At 38.7% G+C, this 14,804-nt stretch overlaps 1 pseudogene; it reads left to right on the forward strand.

Moving 5' to 3' along the window:
* Nucleotides 1–2,409: 2,409 nt before the first annotated feature.
* On the forward strand, nucleotides 2,410–13,455 carry LOC148801280 (uncharacterized; annotated as a pseudogene).
* The last annotated feature ends 1,349 nt before the right edge of the window (nucleotides 13,456–14,804 follow it).

Consider the following 14,804-nt stretch of genomic DNA (forward strand, 5'->3'; position numbering starts at 1 on the left):
ATTAAAATATCATTACTGATTATTTAATAAAATATTATAATTACTTACTATTATTGATAAATGTTGTTAATAATTAATTATTTAATAAATAATGTTAACAAAAATCAGCAAAAATAATGTTTGTCTTCTTGCTTATTGAATTTCTTTGGTTTAAGTTTTTGGGTTTTGTGCTTTGAAGATTGTTACATAATATTAGTTAAAAAATGCTATTTGCACTTAGCTTAATGAATTGCTTTAAGGTTCTAAATATCGACACGGGCCACCGGTTTTCTGGTTGATGGTTCAACCATCCAATTCGAACGAACGACCCACTTTGACAACAAAAATTAAAAAATAAAAAAATGGCCAAAAACCATTGAACAGGTCGACGGGTCAATAGGTTGTTGATTGATTCAACGGATTTTTGCCAAGGATCGGGATTGGGGTAAAACGGAACCGGTTGCCTAGACGGTTCCCGGGCCGAAATGTTTGTTCGACTAGGTCAAAAGCGGTTCGAAAACCATGTTTTTTTATGCTTTTTGATTTTCACTATTCAAAGGTTTCTTCTACTATGGGCTTTATTCGAGCGTGTGCAATATGTTCCATTTTTTTTCATTTTCTGCTTTTGTTTTTTTCTTTTTTTTGTGTGTGTGTTTGGTCTTTTTCTTCAAGATCCTCCAAAATGGTCTAGGGTTTACCACCATTTTATTTCTTTCCTTTTGTTTTTCCTTTGGGTTGTCTTGTGCAATATATATTTTTTTTTATTTTCTTACAAGACCGATCGTTCCAAAGCGGAACTCTGGACTCGAGTTTTTTATTTTTTTTCTTGGTTTTTATAGTTTGGTGGATTTACTACCAATTTTTTTTTTTTTTTTTTTTTTTTGTTTAAGGTCACTTTGGATTTATCTTTCAAGGTTTTGGAATCCCTTGCAATGTGCACCCTTCCCATGACTATGACTACAAAGTTATTTTATCTAATTATTGACATCTGAAAAAAATGACCCGGAAACGGAACCGTTCTAGCCACCAATTTCCAAGTTGACGGTTTGAACATCCGATTCAAATGGATGGGCCATTTTGACAACAAAAATTAAAAATTAAACAAAAATAATTAAAAATAAAGAACTGTCGAAACCGTTGAATAGGTCGACGGTTTGACTGCTCGGGTCAACGGGTTGTTGATTGATTCAACAATTTTTTGCCAGGGACTGGAACGGAATCGATTGCCTGGATAGTTCTTGGGCCAAACGGTCTTACCATCTAGGTCAACTAGGAATTCTCGATGTGAAACAAAAGACAACTATGAAGTATATCTCAAAACTATCACTATATATGAGATGCTATGATCGTGTTATTTTATATGAGATGCTTTGTTGAAGCAAAATTTAAAAAACGAACACATGACGATCTCTTTTAAGTCTTTATATGAGTTTCAAGACTTGAATACTTATAATTGAAAGTTTCTTATTAAAAACCATTATCTTTTTTAATGTAACAAATAGAAATGTTACAATTCCATTCCAGCCCTTGCAAAGCAGGACTCCTCTGCTAGTTGCCCATTTTATAATCACTTTAACCTTGATAGTCAATATTATCATTTGTAATCTTATATATATTGCAACGAAAGGGGTGCTCTCCCCTTTCGCAAAATGGAATCTTACTATTTAGTACTATAGATTATAACTTTACAATTGCATGACATACAAGTGTCTCTCTCCTCTCACCACTTCTCTCTCCCTCCATTTTGCATGTATGATAAGCGTGTCTACACACTTCGCTCTCCCGCCATGGTGCCATCTGCTCCATTTTTTCTCTTCCATGTTCCCACTTTCTTCCCCTCTCTCTTCTCTCACACCATCTACTCAGTTTTTTCTCTTTCGTATTCCCACTTTCTTCCCCTCTCTCTTCTGCACCGTCCACTCCCTTCTTCTTCTTCTCTCTCTTCCTTTCCAGAAGTACCGACTTTACCTAAAGAGGATGCAATGACTAGTGAAGGTGGGGTTACCTCCTGTTAATCCAGCAATGGATCATTTGTTTGTCAGTGTTCCTGTTCCACTTCACTTCTTGTATCCAACGTGGCCGGCATCTGATCACTTCTTGCCGTTTGTACCGGTCACGTTGCAACATCATCATCAACAGTAAATGGCGGCAATTGCCATGGCCGCAGTGTGTCAAGACCACCACCAGCAGTCGGTGCATAGGATGATGGCACCAATTCTAGGTCTGACTCAAACTTATGTATAAAAGCAAGCACATTTCTACTTCTTTGTGTAGGTTTCTCACAAATGAGCTTCCATCTTTGCTTTGAAACCCTTTCTCGCTCTCGCTCTCTCTCTTCCCATCTCTCTCTGTGTATTTTTTATTTCTTTCACTTGCAAAGCATCCATAATAACTTGCAGCATTTCACCTTTATTATAGGGGTAATACAAAATGGGTGAGGCAAGGCTAGAGTGGACGGAGCGGTCTGGGGAGCCAAGGCAGAGAATGAGTTGCCATGGTTGGAGGCGGCATTGCGTGGCGCATAGAGGCAAGGGAGTGGAGGAGAATAGCAAAAAAACGAAGACATAATCCATCTTCAATTTTTTGCTAGCAGCACTGCTAATATCGTCATGGCTGCCCATCTCTCATTCTGCTAAGAAACCAATATCAGTTGCCAGAAAAGAAGACATACCTTACATCAAATGTCAAGTTTGTGAAAAGTTGTTTCATCAGCTATGAAGGGATGGGAGATCCATCATATGGATGGCCGAACCCTACAAGAAGGTTGGGCAAAATTTCAAAAATTTCCTTACTCCCATCCGGGAATCCTATTCCCAATTTATAAAATTGCATTTTCAAGGTTCGTTCTTGTAACCAAACCAGACCAAATCTAAAACCAAAATTACAGAGGGATTTACCTGATACGGAATCCACACAAGAATGCTCCTCCCAACGTAGGTGTTCACACCCAAAGAGTACCAAATCCTCCCTCCACTGAAGATGACACAGCTTAGGATGAGGCAGGATCAGTAGGTAGTTCTTCTCTAAGAACTAGTGATTCTTCAGCAAGAATTGAATGGGATAGTGAGTACGACTTCTAAATTGTTTCTTCTGCCAAGAAACAATATCAAGATCGAGTCTTGATCAAATCCAAGAAGTGGAGATCGAACAGGGTAGGGCGGCAAGAGCAGGAAGAAAAAGAGTTGAAGGCAAGATCAGTCTAACTGAGTTGTCTTCTCTCTATATTGAGTGAGTGTGAATTCAAGGTTCGCCCTGCTTTCTTATTTATAAACTTAAAGAGACAATTTCCTAATCTCATTAGGAGTTTCCTAATCCAAATCTTTTATTTGGATCTAGACTCTTTAAGTGATAAATATAATCCCTTATCTTATCTGCAGATAAAGATCAACCTTCCGAATCAAATTAGGAGTTCTTTTGATCCAAATCTTTATTTGGATCTGGACTCTTTAAGTGGATAAGTATAATCCCTTATCTTATCTATTGATCCAAATCCCAGATCCGCCCCTATTTAATTAATCTAATTAACCCAATTCGAAATGGGCTTTTAAGCCCATTAATCTTTTAGGATCACTTCCACTTTAATGCTGGCTAGCTTGACTCTCTTTGTATGGCGTGGGACCCTATCATTGATCTACACATCAGCCACATGGGTTCAGCCTAGCCTCTGTTACAAGGCCTGGCTGAATTCACTACTGAATACAGTGAACCCCTGAGTCCATCACTGTGGGATCTTAATGGGCCGAACATTTATACTAAATGGTCATCGGGTCCACCCATCTTATGAAGGCCCAAGGACTGTGAGCAGATGCAAGATTAGCCCATTAGGTATAACCCTCAATGGTCTTATAGTTAACCTCTCAGCCCATAATGATCAAACACTATCTGACAAGAGAGGACCTCTCCCTTGGCTGCAAGGTGCAGTGCTACACTCTCTACTACATGGATCCCGGGAATTAAAACATTTTGCAAACATTTTGAAACCATAATATATATAAGTATATATCTATATAAATATATTTTGCAAAACCAAATTTCAACGTTTGAAATCAACTGTCGGCAGTTTAGGATTCCATCAGAGAGAGTGCATCCCCGATCATCCACTTTGTCCGACAAAGGGGTTGATCCTGTCACTATGATCACTCACTTAGATGAATTCTCGGACTGTTCCAGCATACCCAGGTTTTGACCCCTGTAAGGATCTCATGGATTGGCCTATCAAAGGTCAGGTGTAACATTCCGGTTTTGCCCATCTATATCCAAGGTCTAGGGCAATACTGGAATTTTGGTCGGTTCAGGGTTTCAAGAAAACCCACACTGGATGTACCTCAGGTCTCACCCTGGCAGCTGAGACAAGCCACCCCAACCAACTTGGTGGTACATCAGTGTCAGCCTTGGTAGGATAAATCTCCCCAAATCTATCCAACGGCTGTGAAGATTCTAAACTAACATGAGTCTCATATGTGTCCAGTTTAAGGGTATTACACAGAAACACACCATAATAACATGAATCAAATATGTACTTTATTTTCAATAATTGTCATAATGTACATCATGCTGATTGGAGCTAAGGGCATACACTATCTAACATCTCCCAGTTGCATTTAGGTCCAATCGGGTATAAGCCGGAGTCCCAGACTTTCCACATTTTTCTCAAACACTTTCTGTGTGAGTGGCTTAGTCAATGGGTCTGCCACATTCTCCGTTGATGCTACCTTTTAACATCAATATCCCATAGATCCAATGTTGTCACACAATAGTGGAATGAGTGATGTGCTGAATTCTAAATTCTAGAATGAACACCTTCATTCATCAGGCAGCCTCACTTATGGGAATATGTTTGGCTTGGGTTGTGGACTGTTATTCTTACTACTCAGGACCCCATCGTGAAGATGTAACTAGATGTAGGCATTCTACCATCTGGATCTGGCTAGCAGTCGGTATCAATATACCCGACAATCTGTAGTGAACTACAATCGAATACCAAACAAAACTCTTTTGTCCTTCGAAGGTATTTCAGTATGTTTTTTACAGCGGTTCAATGCTCTTGTCCTAGGTAAGATTGGTATCTACTTACCACACTCACGGCCTGAGCAATGTCTGACTGAGTGCACAGCATGGCATACATGATGCTCCCTACGGCAGAGGCATAGGGAACTTCCTTCATGCCCTCAATCTCCTCAGGTGTCTTGGGAGACATACCCTTGGAGAGAGTGACTCCATGCCTAAAAGGAACATTTAATTTCTTGGAGTTCTCCATACTGTATCTCTTGACTATTTTGTCAATATAAGTAAATTGGGATAATCCTATTATCCTCTTCGATCTATATCTATAGAGTCGAAGTCCCAAGATATAAGAGGCTTCTCCAAGATCTTTCATGAAGAATTGCTACGAAAGCCATACTTTCATCGTAGTCAACATTCTTATATCATTCTCAATGATTAGAATGTCGTCTACATACAGAAGCAATAACATAACCTTATCCTCACTGGTCTTCCTGTAAACATAGGGCTTATCCGGATTCTGCTCAAAGTCAAACTGTTTGACAATAGAGTCAAACCGGATGTTGCAGGTCCTAGAAGCTTGCTTAAGTCCATATATGGATCGATTAAGTTTACATACCTTGTGTTCCTGACCTACACCTATAAAACCTTGTGGTTGCTGCATATAGATATCTTCAGTAAGCTCTCCATTCAGTAACGCGGTTTTGACATCCATTTGCCAAATCTCGTAGTCAGGGTATGCTGCTACAGCTAGCAAGATCCTAATGGATTTAAGCATGGCCACGGGCGAAAAGGTTTCCTCATAATCGATTCCATCTTTTTGAGTGTACCCTTTCGCCATAAGACGAGCCTTGTCGGTCTCGACCTTACCATCGGGACCCTTCTTCCTCTTATAGATCCATTTGCAACCAATTGCTTTTACCCCAGGGGCGGATCTACCAGAGTCCAAATTCCATTGGTCTTCATTGAGTCCATCTCAGTTCTCATGGCATCTACCCACTTCAAAGAATCTATGTCCAACATAGCTTCCGTATAAGTCACGGGATCCTCCTCACTGGTCGTGGCATCCACCAAGTAACTTTCTTGGTCATAGCCATAACGAACTGGAGGCCTGGATGCCTGGGTAGATCTCCTATGTTGGTTATTAACTAGAGCTTATGGGACATCTCCCACTACTCCTGAGCTCTCCTCATTAAGAACAAATTCCTAATGATGATTGTTCAGGATGTAATATTCCTCCAAGAAATGGGCATTTCGACTACAGAACACATTCTGTTCTCCTGGGTCATAGAATAAATACCTTATAGAGCCTTTTAGGGTAACGTACAAATAGACAACGACTGGTTTTAGATTCCAATTTGTCAGCACTTGTTCTTTTAACATGTGTCGGACAACCCCAAATCTTCAAGTGTTTTACACTTGGTTTCTTACTGGTCCAAAGCTCATAGGGAGTATTCGGAATGGATATGGTTGGAACCTGGTTCAGCACGTATATCGTAGTCTTCAATGCATAACCCCAAAAGGATGTGGGTAATTCCGAGTGTACGAGAAGTGATCGGACCATATCCAATAAAGTTCGGTTCCTCCTCTCTAACACACTGTTTAACTGTAGTGTAGCAGGAGGAGCTAGTTGTGATACTATTCCATTTTCCTTTAAGTAGCCATTGAATTCGTCAGAGAGATATTCGCCTCCTCGATCTGATCGAAGGGCTTTAATGTGTCTCCCCAACTGTTTCTCGACCTTTTGCCTGAACTCTTTGAACTTTTCAAATGATTCAGACTTGTGTCTCATTAGGTACACGTAATCATACCAAGAGTGATCATCGGTAATTGTTATAAAATAAACGTATTGGTTACGTGTCCTAACTTTCAAGGGACCACATACATCAGTATGTATAAGGTCAAGTGTGCATGTAGATCTTTTAGGCTTACCAGTAAATGGCCGCTTCGTCATCTTACCCTAAAGGCAAGGTTCACAGGTTGGAAGATCTTCTACAGTTAGAAAATCCAAAGGATCATCTTTTACCAACTTTGTGATACAATCTATGTTAATGTGGCCAAGTCGGTAATGTCATAGGCACATGGGATTAACTGTATCACGGGTTCTTTTTTTGGGGTTATTATCCAATGTAGTTTCGGTTAATATTTGTTTCCAGAGAATGATGGAGAACATAGAGACCATTCTCAAGTTCTCCATATGCGAGAAATTTGTTATTCGTTTTGATAGTAATCACATTACTAAAGAGAACAGACTAACCATCCGCACACAGGTTTGAAACAGAAATCAAATTTCTTCTCAATTTGGGTACATAAAGACAAACTTTTAATGTAATTATTCCTTCTCTGAAATACAATTCTACAGTTCCTATGGCTGTAGCTACAACATTTGTAGAAGTCTCCAAGTAAAGAATCACTTCACCGTCACTCAGTCTTCTACTTGTCGTGAACCCCTACAATGTATTATATGCATGAGTAGATGCCCCGAAGTCAATACACCAGGAAGCAGAAGTCACAAACATATTGGTTTCTATGACAAATGATTCGAAATTACCTTGTTTCTTGGTCTCTAGGTACTGAGGACAGTTCCTCTTCCAGTGGCTGGTCTGTTTGCAAAAGTGACAGATCTAATGCCTTGTCCTTTCTCTGCTTTTTAGGCTTGCTAGTTTTCTTCTAAGGTTTCTTCTTTGCCTTCCTCTTCTTCTTGCCCGATGTGCCACCTTCAACAAGCATGGAAATGGGCTCATCCTACTTTATCAGTTCTTTGGCCCTCTACAACATATTGTTGAGTTCCTGAAGGCTAACATTTAGCTTGTTCATATTGTAATTCATTATGAACTGATTGAAGGAAAGAGACAAAGAGTTCAGGATGGCATCAACTTTGGTGACATGATCTAGCCCAGATCCAAGAGCCTCCAGTTCATTGATGTACCCCATCATCATAAGACAATGGTCATGAACTAGCTGGTTCTTGGACATTTGTGTGGTCATAAACTGCTTTAGGACCTTCTGACGAGTAGAACGATTATGCTCATCATACATTGTCCTTAGACTATCCAAGATATCCTTGGACAGTTCGATCTGATCGAACTATTGTTGTATTTGATTGTCTAAGGAGGTTATGATATAGCATCAGGCAAAGAGAGTTTTTCTCTTCCAATTCTTGATATTCCCTCCTATGGGCCTCAGAAGCCCTATCACCCGAACGATCCAGAACATGGTTCTTAGAAACCTTGTCCAATTTCTCGGACGTCAGAACCAGCATAAGTTTACAATACCAGTCAGCGTAATTTGGGCCCTTAAAGTTATAGTCGTCCAACAACTTGGTGAATTGTCCATTTGCCATTTCTGATAAAAGGCAAAGCAAATATTAGTCCACAACCTTATTTGATTCATGTTATCTACATAGATATGGCTTTTAATCTATGTTCCATTTCCATTTGTTCATCTCTGAGATTTCCCTCCTATCTCAGTGACGGAGACTGTGAACTATGTCTCTGGAAATGCGGGAAATCACATAAGGTGCATGGAGCTAATTGTTTCAGCTGCATAACCCCACCACCTTCTATGAAAGATCACATCCACTCATCTCATGAGCTTTCCCTTTGGCCTCTGTCAGACAAGGTTCATTGCCATTTTAGGTTAAACCTTTCTGCCTAGTGAGTGCTTACCCATCATATTCGTGAATGCCAAGGTACCGTGAGAGAGTCTTCCATTTTAGGATACGCCCTTCCCACATCGATCTATGACGCCCCTATCATCTTATGAAACAATCCAACAGATCCAACAACAAATGGATAGCCCAATTTTATGGTGCATCTCCTCATTACTGAAGGACCCATCTTCATGCTAATGGTGGAAGGCCTTTAGAGAGTTCATCATATGAATCTCCCTATCACATGCACTCATATTTTAGTGGAGCGAACGGAATATTATGCCCTAGTTTTATTTAGGTCAAACTGAAGTAGCTCCCACTGACTTTCTCAAAGCCAGATTTAAATGGGCCCTAAACTACTAGGGTTTCGCACGGTTCCTCTTGGGGAGGAAGCTAATGTGGGGCCCACCAAATGGGGAAATCATCCAATGATCTTATGGACACCATGGCAATAATATGCATTAAGCCATGGTGTGCGAAAGAGCCACTATCAAAATCATCATGGGCCAAGTACTTATGGCCCATTTACGTAGCACATCACACATCCATACATCACATGCATGAAACAAATTGATCCAATCAACTAAAATATCTGTAAAATCCTTAATTAATTAGATTAAATCAGTATCAGCCCAATAGAGCCCATAATGTTATAATATAACATTATCTAGGTACATGGGTTGTACTGCAAAAAGCAGTTCGACCCATGTAGCTAAAGCTTGAAGTGGGTCGAATTCAAGTTTATCATATTAAAGCCAACCCCATTGAACCAACAATTCAGTCCAACCAGTTTGGACCAAATCTGGTGTAAATCGGCCCAAGTTTTGGTGTCCAGTTCAACATTTAATTCAAGAATAATGATCTGATAATAAATTAATTCAAGATAATCAGATTATCAAGAAACTAAAATCAGAGGGCTGCACTGTGATTTTCTAGGGTATCGTACAAACCTGCAAAGAACAGTTAATCGCAAATTGTAGAATCGAAATCCACAAAATCGCAGATCGCGAAATCTTCCTCCCCTCTGTTGCATGCTTCAACAATCTCTAGATCGAAATAAAATAGAAAAACCTAATTTTTCTATTATTACATCACATCGAATTCCTATACAATTTATCTAAAAATAAAAAAAAAATTATTTACAGACCAAAATTGAATAGAAAATAAATCGCAGGGTGTGCCATTCTAGGCACCATAAAGATTCGATCTCCATCACATGTGTAGCCCAAAAATTCAAGAAACATTCACAAAACACTGGCCGAACCTTGAAAAAACGCCCATAATCTGGGAACCAATTCCCAGAAAAAATGCTAACTACGCAAATCGGGTATAACGCCTTCTGCCCATTTGCGCAGATTCAAATCTGTTCTAATTTGGTTCAAGACTTGAACCTGGCTCTGATACCACTGAAGGGATTGGAGATCCATCATATGGATGGCCGAACCCTATAGGAAGGTTGGGCGAATTTTCAAAAATTTCTTTACTCCCATCTAGGAATCCTATTCCTAATTTAGAAAACTGCATTTTTAATGTCCGTTCTTGTAACTAAACCGGACCAAATTTGAAACCAAAATTAGGAAGGGATATACCTGATACGGAATCCATGCAAGAATGCTCCTCCCAACGTAAGTGTTCACGCCCAAAGAGTGTACCAAATCCTCCCTCCACTGAATATGACACAGCTTAGGATGAGGTAGGGTCAACAGGTAGTTCTTCACTAAGAACTAGTGATTCTTCAACAAGAATCGAATGGGATAATGAGCAGGACTTCTAAATTGTTTCTTCTGCCAATAAACAATATCAAGATCGAATCTTGATCAAATCCAAGAACTGGATATCGAATAGGGTAGGGTGGCAAGAGCAGGAAGAAAAAGAGTTGAAGGCAAGATCAATCTAACTGAGTTGTCTTCTCTCTGTATTGAGTGAGTGTGAATTCAAGTTTCACCCTGCTCTCTTGTTTATAGCCTTAAAGAGACCATTTCCTAATTTCATTAGGAGTTTCTTGATCCAAATCTTTTATTTGGATCTGGACTCTTTAAGTGATAAGGATAATCCCTTATCTTATCTACAGATAAAGATCAGCCTTCCTAATCAAATTAGGAGTTCCTTTGGTCCAAATCTTTATTTGGATCTGGTCTCTTTAAGTGGATAAGGATAATCCCTTATCTTATCTGCTGATCCAAATTTCAGATCCGCCCCTATTTAATTAATCTAATTAACCTAGTTCGAAATGGGCTTTTAGGCCCATTAATCTTTCAGGCTCACTTCCACTTTAATGCTGGCTAGCTTGGCTCTCTTTGTATGGCGTGGGACCCTATCATTGATCTACACATCAGCCACATGGGTTCAGCCTAGCCTCTGTTACAAGGTCTGGCCGAATTCACTACTGAATATAGTGAACCCCTGAGTCCATCACTGTGGGCTCTTAATGGGCCCAATATTTACACTAAATGGTCCTTGGGTCCAGCCATCTTATGAAGGCCCAAGGACTATGGGCAGATGCAAGATTAGCCCATCAGGTATAACCCTCAATGGTCTTACACTTAACCTCTCAGCCCATAATGATCAAACACTGCCCAACAAGAGAGGACCTCTCCCTCAGCTGCAAGGTGCAGTGCTGCACTCTCTACTCACATGGATCCCGGGAATTAAAACCTTTTGCAAACATTTTGAAACCATAATATATATAAGTATATCTCTATATAAATATATTTTGCAAAACCAAATTTCAGCAGTTGAAATCAACTACCGGCAGTTTTGGTTTCCATCAAAGAGAGTGCGTCCCCGATCATTCACTTTGTCCAACAAAGGGGATGATCCTATCACTATGATCACCCACTCAGATGAATTCTTGGAATGTTCCAACATACCCAGGTTTTGACCCCTTGTAAGAATCTCATTGATTGGCATATTAAAGGCAGCCCAATCCAACACCTATTATAGTGTCATAATCGAGTCTAGGGGTCAGGTGTAACATTCTTGTTTTGCCCATATATCTCAAAGGTCGAGGGCAATACTAGAATTTTGGTCCTATTCAGGATTTCAAGAAAACCCACATTGCATGTATCTCAGGTCTCACCCTAACAGCTGAGACAAGCCACCCCAACCAACTTGGTGGTACATCAGTATTAGCCTTGGCAGGATAAATCTCCCAAGATCTATCCAACGGCTGTGATGATTCTAAACTAACACGAGTGTCATATGTGTTCAATTTAAGGGTATTACACAGAAACACACCATAATAACATGAATCAAATATGTACTTTATTTATTTACAATAAATGTCATAATGTATATCATGCTGATTGGAACTAAGAGCATACCTTACATCAAATGTCAAGTTTGTGAAAAATTAGCTCATCAACTATACCACCAAGTCAAAAATAAACAAGACCAGATCTCTCCCAAGAAGGTTTTCTAGAAGGGTACAAAAAGACAATACAGAGTCATACCTTCTGTAAGAAGGTTTTCTTAATTACTTATGTTAATTAAGAAAATGGACACATAGAATACTCAGTCATACCTTCTATAATTTGAAGAAGCAGGAAGCAGGTTGGACTCTGCGAATTGACATCGTAGAGAAGGGGGATAGGTTGGAGGTAAGAACGATATATTTGCCTTTCCCTCCTTTTTTCCCCTTTTCGTACCAATCATTTGGGTTCTGAGTGTTTCGGAAAATAAATTGTCTTTTGGGCTTCTTATTTCAGAGGAATTTTCTTCCCTACCTTTCAGTTGTGGAACTTTTATGGACAGCTGGCATATATTTTTAGTATAGCTATTAGCTAGACTATCTTCATACATGTTAGTTCTTCATGTGGTTTCTCATGTTAGCACCTCCTTTCTCCAGCTTGTTGAACAAGATTCCGAGGGACAATGCAATTAAGATTGTAAGACAGTCGAGCGAGCTTTTCAGAAGGCGAACTTTTTTATGTTTATTCCTCAGTTCTTGTAGTGGCTCACTAATAAGAAAAAAATAAATCTTCTATTCAAGGAAGTTAATGGTTTTGAGTATTTCAAGGAGTAACAACTTTGAGATAAAAGTTACATACTTTGAAATGCGTCTCCTCATTTTCCAATTGTGAAATAAAATATCGAATCATCCCTCGAATTGCTCTATCAGTCTATGTATTTTCTTAGCACTTCCATGCAATGACCTTAACTTTAGCTCTTGAGATTGTGAATCAATCAGGTCCTATACATTTTCTTGTGACGTAACTGAACCTTTATTTAAACTTTTTTCCAGGTTATGGGTTATTCTGACACTGATGTTGCGAAATATCTTTTAAAGCAAAGCCTTCGATTGATGCATTGGTAAAGTTTCTTTGCATTGACCTTATAAAAGCATGTGCAGTTGAGCCACCTCCGTTTCCTAAGGTAAGCACAAAAGCACGATCTCTAACTATTAAGGCCATGGGTTCAGTCATCATGTTAAGGCCAAGATATTTGCATATAGTAAGTAGGCCCCCTTGTAATTTATACTGTTTATACAAACTACTTCGGTTATATACTATATTCTTTTGAGTTGATTATATTTATATATAATAATAATTAACATTAATAATCTAATATCCACTAATTAATAATTTAAGGTTGTGTTTGGTTGCAGTGCAATTTTTATTTGCATTAGTATAAATGTATGGGACTGCAAATAAAAAAAATGCAAATTCTGGTTTCATTTTATTTTGTGTTTTATTTATACATTAGTATAAATGTATGCAGTACAATTTACTTCATTTGTACTGCAATCAAACAAAATAAACTAAAATTTGAAACAAAAATAACTCAGAATTTACACTCGAATATTTGCACTGCTATAGTTTTGATTGGTCAAACAATTTTCATTTGGCGTTGATGTTTGTATACGACTTGACTAAACAATTTTTATTTTTCATTTGGAATCCGCAAAGTTGCAGTTGTCATTTTTTTTTTCCTCTTTATTGCTTTGAGTTGTTTCCTAGGGAAATTTTTGCAGGCTATTGATATTAATGTGGCTTTTTCTTAGATCAGATTCACCCTCCAAACTTCGTTATTTAACTAATACCTATTTAAGTATATTGTTCTGTCTGCAGAGTTGTGAAAGTTGGAGTTTGGTTGTTTCAGTTCTTCCACCCGATACGCTATCTCTGTTTTTATTAGACAGCTGAGACTGAACCTTGAGGCTGTACCTCAAGCATCTGCACCTATTAACTGATCTAACAAGGGTTCTCAGAGAGATCTTTGAAGGAGTCCTAGATGGCAGTGATGAAACAGATTTAAATCCTTATTCCAAGTGAATACCTTTAAGGGCTAAGTTGAACATATATGGACAGAAATTCTCTTAATAAATTACATACAGAAGGCTGAATAGGAATTCCAGAAATTAATAGCTTGTAGGAGATTAAGTCAGATTATTCTTTATTTCTTTCACCTTAGTGCTGAAGTTGATGACGCATTGATTATAGATAAAGTTCAGTGAATTCATTGCAAGACACATTGGGGAGATGGAAGGCATCTTGTTGGAAGCTGAAACAGGGGCTTTTCTTGGGAAACACCGGGGGTTTTGGTTTTATACTATTGATCAATGCCAAGGTCTACGCCTTCCTGGAGGACTCTGGTATGTTTTCTTCCCTTTTGGATGCAGTGGTTATTCTTTGTAGTTTTTGATTAACAAAGTCTAGTAATTTTAATCACCCCAAAACTCCTCCCTTTTACTTCTTATATCCTATCCTATTAATGTTAATAATATGCTCCTACCAGTCTTGTATGTTGAGATTATTCTTTTTACTTGGTGGTCGTAGTTTTTATTATCTAATGAATGGTTTTACCCAAGAAAATGCTTTGTGTTGCATGTAGGTATGTTGTGGAAAAGGATGTCAAAAATAATGTTGTATTTGTCTCAAGAAATTATTATTCATTTGACAAAAGAAGGCGCAGATTCCGTGTTGGATCCCTGAAATGGCTTGCTAGATTGCCTTCAGATCAGTTTAATAAGCTCTGACGCAAGGTAGGAATTCCCAATTTTATTTCTTATTTTCCATACCTTGCCAGTTCTTGGTAATAGTTTCCACAGGCAAACTATGTCAATGCATACAATGGGTTTTCTACTCTTGGTAATGATGTTTATTCTGCCTTGATGAGATTTAACATCAGATAAATCTGATCGTGTGTGCTTCTAATGTAATTATGATTATTG

This window comes from Nelumbo nucifera, chromosome 3 (genome assembly GCF_055504915.1).
Source record: "Nelumbo nucifera cultivar China Antique chromosome 3, China Antique-T2T, whole genome shotgun sequence".
Lineage (NCBI taxonomy): Eukaryota > Viridiplantae > Streptophyta > Magnoliopsida > Proteales > Nelumbonaceae > Nelumbo > Nelumbo nucifera.